Genomic DNA, 6,000 nt, shown 5'->3' with positions numbered 1-6,000 from the left:
TGTACCTCTGGTGCAAATTACTGACCTCTGTCATCATTTTAGGTGGGGGAACTTGCACAATCGGTGGCTGACTAAATACTTTTTTGCCCCACTGTATATATATATATAATTTAGTTTAGTATTTTTTCATAATGCTCCTGTTTTCTTTACTGCAGTGGATTTTCATCCCTTTCGAGCTCAAACTCACTCCATATTCATGTCAATAATTAAAAGAGAGCCTGTGGTCAAAAAGATCCAGTTAGAGGAAGTAAAAGTTCTAAAAAGGCTTCTTTAGATGTACCTACAGGGAGTTTGCCCTCCGTCGTTCTCCCCATGGCTTTCATGATGGTTTATCCGAGGCACTTCACTTCACTGCCATCTACAACACCTCTTGCCACCCCTGTCTGCACCCACAGACCTTCCGTGTTTGGGGCTGTTGCTTATCCTTGTAAAATGGTGAATTCATAGTGAAACAAACCCGTTCTGTGGCTTGACCCTTTATTTCTCACCATATTGAAGAGTTCAGTAATTCACATACATCCAACGAATACATGATGTCTCCGAAGTTAACGAGTAATCATGTTATATAACTGTATTATTGCGATTAGGGCTTTTGCAATAACTGTGAATGATTACCATCTCCTATCAGTTGTCCCGTGACCTCAAATTATTTCTGTGACCTTTATGTAGTCCTTACTCGGTGTCCAAAAACACAGATTTCAATTATGAATAACGCAGACTGACTTCTTCCGGGCCAAAGACTATCTTGCACATGTCGTCTTAGTTCTATTTCTGCTCTCGCTCGCCTCTCACTGTACAAGAGGACAAGATCCTGTCACAATAAAACCTGATGGGAAAGAGAAAGCAGGTGCTGAAATGATCCCCTTTCATGTTGAATAATTACACCAACACCCATCCACCTCCCACCACCAGTTCCTCAGCAAATCCTCCCCACAAACCTCTGCTGTTGCTTGCTGTAGTGGGTCCCATCCACCTGCCAAGGGCTAAACACTAGTCCATCCATCACTGCACCACTTGACAAATACATTCCATAATAGAAGTTTATTTTTTATGGGAGGCTGAATCAGAGGCCTTCCCATGCATACAAAAATGTGTCAAAGTTATTTATGGGACCTGCTGAGAGGCACAATATGTCATATCAAACTCCTATTTTCCCTTTCCTACCACCACAACGCCTGTCAATATCACTGCAGCTATCAATAATGTGGAACACCGGCAGAGATAAAGCCCCATGGAGCTGCGGGTCAGATGGAAGAACATCCTCCCCTGCTGCTTAAGGAACACACACATGCACGTGTTGTGGCAAAGTCGCACGAAGATGGCAGATTTCTTTGAACGTGCTAAATTCACTCATACAGAGCATGTGAACTGCACACACTGACTGCTATGATGTTACCAACTGAAACCAAAAAACTATAAAAGTGAGATAATCTGATTCGGTGTAATTAATGGATTAAAGGTTAAAGTCAGCACGCTAAACACGATTAGTGAGCAGGTTTGAATCACAAATAAGAGCAATAATTCTCCAGACTTTGGATTTGACAGCAGACTGGACCAAGGATTTAAAACAGGTAGATTATAAACTTCGAAAGCGAGATTTATCATTAATGATGTAATGTGTACGTATAGAAAAGCAAAAAAAACCCCCAAAAAACTCAACATAATTATATTGCTTACACTACATTACTTCATCTTGAAGTTATATAAAAATATGTTTTTAATTAATTTAAAGAACATTTTATTGTAGTTTTGTATTTTCTAATACCTTTCCGTATAATTTTTTGTTTCACTTTAGCATTTATCATTTGAAAACATTTAGTTTTAGTTTAATTTTTTACTACTTTCACTGTTAGTTTTAGTCCTTTTTTATTAATATTGTATGGAGGGCATATGAAAGAATAAGTAAAATTAGTACAGCTATGGCAAAAAAAACAAAAAAACAAAAAACAGAACGTTTTAAAAGCAGTTTACTCACAGTCCTGTAGACATTCTCAATAAATATGCTCATCAATGCCTCATCAAAACAGTTGTAATGAAGATTTTACCAGTCTAACAAATACTAAATCTAATAAGTTTTTAGTTTTCATTTTTACTTTAGTTGGCGGGATTTTTTTTTAATATCTAGTTTTAGTTGTTAGTTTAGTTTTAGTTAACTATAACAACCATGGTGCAGACTAAACTAACATCACTGCAGCATTTTAAAACTTTGTTTAACTCTCTGTCAGTATGCTCTGAAAAAAATGTTTGTTTTTTTATTTTTATTTACTGACAACAGACAATAATTTAAACTTTGGAGCATCTTTTATTTTTCATAAAATCGGGTGTAGTCATAGCATTTCCTGCAATCGCAAAGACAAATCCTTCCCTATCCCTTGTAAATGTGACCACAGGGCTTATAACAACCATAATAATTAATCACACGTGGACTAATCTTAACAAGGTAAAACTAACTATTTAGATCCAGCGTGTGCAAGAATATTAGCCTTAGTTCAAAAGTTACACAAATAATGGCAGCTGGCAGAGCTGCAAAGAGCCACATTTGCCAAGAACACAATGGAATTCAATGCATTGACAACCTCATCTGTCTCAAGGTGTCCAAGTAAATTCATCCGCTAATGCACGCTCCAATTGCATTCCCAATTCAAGTTGAGCAACGTATTAATTGAAATCGAACACTGTGTACCATTTCACCTTGGACGCTTTATGTTAACAGCAAGGTCCAATAGTGTCACTATGTTAATGATACTACTAGATCACTAATGAACAGCTTTGCTGAGCTTGGTGGAACAGGGAACAGGCTTAAGGGAGTGAAACAGGAAACTGTGGGAGATCCAAATGTTTTTGTTTACCGCCAAAACGTTAGCAGGAATAATAAATCGGTGTAGAAATCACAGAGTTAACTGGTGATGCTGCAATATCACAATATGTTGCCCTCGGTAACAACTACATCACAATGCTGTGATTCTTTCAACATAATGAACCATCACATCTTTATAACTGAGGTAACATTAACCAAGAAAGGCAATAAAGCAGGCATTATATATTTGTTTATTGCACTTTGGTGTCAGCGAGTGTGTGTACGTGTGTGTGTGTTAATTCATTAATTAATTCAATATTATTAACATGTCAATGCAGTTAATTAGATCTCTCATTTACTCTTTTTCTGAAAAGTCAAAACGGTGGGGAAATCCATCGACAATGTAATTCATATTGACCAAGTAGGAAGCTAAACGATGTGCTGCCACATTAATTTTTTCCCCATCTTCAATATTGGATACACAGTGAGGGAAATCCTACCGATATTATGTGCTGCACATTCGCAGGTGTCTCTTCTTGTATTAAGCAGGACACATTTTCTCATATGGTGCTATGGAGTAATGAATTTAAAGATGATTAAATGATTTTAACATTGTCCTGAAATATTATTTAATTAATGTAACACTGTTATGGGTCCCCAAAGAAGATGATCAAGGAATAAGAGGTATGTGACTCATTCTCTAAGCTTTTACATGTTACATGTTGCTCTGCTTTGTTGCTGCAGAAAAATTCTTCTTTAAAAAAAAATATAAAAACTACAAAATACCGGGATGCTATATGTTAACACAGTATAAGCAAAAACAAAATGCAACTGTTGTTCCTTCCGATTTACTCAGAGCACACACTTTATGGAAATATTTTCCTAAATTCACATACAGCCCCTTTTGGCAAACAACTGTGCATCATTTGACATACGGTTGGGTTTGATTTTCACTCTATTCTAGTGGAAAGTTGCGGAGTGAGCTTCTGGGAATGACTGCTTTTCCACACAGGGCCTGAGGCCTGTCAGTCATCTTGACAGACATGTCCTTTCATTGTGGAAAAAAAAATACCAAATAGGGTCCCCAGATAAAAGCTGACAAACCAATCAAAAACATACAGAAATTAGACTCTTCAACTTGAGAACTGTCAGTCACAGTGATTGGCAAGCTTTACAGGTGACTCCTTGCCAGCCAGCAAAAGGAATGTCTGCTTCAGATCATAATTCCTGAGAAAGAAAAAGCAACTGGTTTTCTCTTCTGATTTTTTTAATGACTCATTTTCAGTTAAAAGTTTAAGATGTGCAGCAGTCAAAATTTAAATTTGCGGACCCTGCTGTGGTCATGAATAAAATCACGTGCATAATCACCTTAATTAATGCAACCACTGCGTCTTCACTCTAAAAAAAAACTATGTAGATAAAAGCACTTAAGATGTGAAGGGAACTAAGGAGTTAGCCCTATGGGCAGTGAGCCAACATAATCCACTGTGAAAATGTTGAACTGCTAGTCAAAAGAAGATAACATTAGTTTCCAAATTAAAAGCTCACCTGAAGTTCAATTCTTACACCTTACAGAAGTGTGAATGAGCTATGGCCTTCGTGACGCTTTCTCTCTGTAATAACATCCGAGTGGCTTACATGGCATATTAATTAGATCACTGGGAGTTAAATGTAGATCTCTTTGTACATACTGCTTAAACATACTTCTTTAAACTGCCCGGACTAATTTCTTTCTGCACTTTGATCCCTAGCAACTTGTAGGACGTGCCGAAGGATATCTAATAGGAGTGCAGAGATACTAGGTATGTTTCTGAATGTGGTTCCATGCTTCTGTGTCTCTATGATGAAAAATATGTGACGTAATTAAAGTTATGTTATTACAACCTAAAACCCAGCCTCACTGCGGAGCAGAAATATTGTAGATTACCCAAATAAAACATTGCTTTCATAATAGTAGTGTTTCTAAACACAAACCTATCTTTTCAGGCTAGACACAAGTAACTAAAGTGAGCTGCTTGAGGTACACATTTGAAAGAAAAGGTCACACAGCTTTTGAGGTATCAGATATACTGCAAAAGACCTGGGAATTTATCAGTCCACAGGAAGTAAAACTTCTTCAAATATAGGAAAAAGCATGGCCATGCAAAAATATCTGCGACTAATGAAATGTGTTATCCATGTTTTGAGATATGTTTTACAGATAAATGACACAAAATTTGAACTCTGGCAGAAATCCAGAACATTACGTTTCTAGGAATAAAAGGCACCTCGTACCAACACTGAAACCTCATCTAAACTGTGAAGCGTGCAGGAGGGAGTGTCATGATCTGGTCTCCAGGACACATGGCAATGAAAAATGAATTCAAACTTGTATCAAGGAATTTTAGAGGATGATGTCAGGGCTGCAGTTCGTGACTTGAAGCATAGGAAGGGCTGGGTGAGGCAGAGAGATGATGACCCAAAACTCACTAATTCAACAAATGGATGGCTGAAAAAGAAGAAAATTCATCTTTTGGAATTGAAGAGTCCTAACCTTAACCCTGCAGAGATGCTGTAGCATCACATGCACTGTCTATTTTAATGTGGGTACAGATTTGGACTAGAAACCGAATATTTTCCAAACATTCCTATTATAGACATCAGCAGGCTCATGGGCAATTTTATATAGAAATAAAAAAAATTTGCAAAGAATTTAAAAAAAAACAAACGACATTGCTGTTCTGTCCCCCTTTTTGCTGCATTTTCACTTTAAATAAGTTTAAATAACTGTCCCACTTAACAGTTAAGTGGGACTGTTAAGTAGTGTGCCCCAATGCAGGGAGGCTAAAGAGTTAAACAAGGCAGGCAAAATGGGGTGAATCAAAGAGTCACACTGTTAATGATAAAAGACGGCTGCTAACGATAAAATGTTAAACATCAGATGACAAAACTTTTTCAGCCCCCTGATGAAGTTCCCTGGTAGGGGGGCTCAGCTTTTTCCCTGAAACCTCATGTTAGCAAGCAGCTCGTATAATGATCCACAAATCCCCCCACAGTGATCGTGACAGACCACGGCCTTCACTTGCTTTTATGTGCTAATCCTTAAAACATGCTTGAAAGAAACAAAACATCTGATGATGGGGCCGAGTCAACTTTTCCACTGATTATCCGGGCAAGGATGTGTGCGGAGTTGGTCTGTAACAGCTTGACACGAGCTGGGTTGC

Source organism: Haplochromis burtoni, unplaced genomic scaffold, assembly GCF_018398535.1.
Source record: "Haplochromis burtoni strain Fernald_Lab_line unplaced genomic scaffold, NCSU_Asbu1 Contig_25, whole genome shotgun sequence".
Taxonomy (NCBI): Eukaryota; Metazoa; Chordata; class Actinopteri; order Cichliformes; family Cichlidae; genus Haplochromis; species Haplochromis burtoni.
This window is presented reverse-complemented; position numbering follows the sequence as displayed.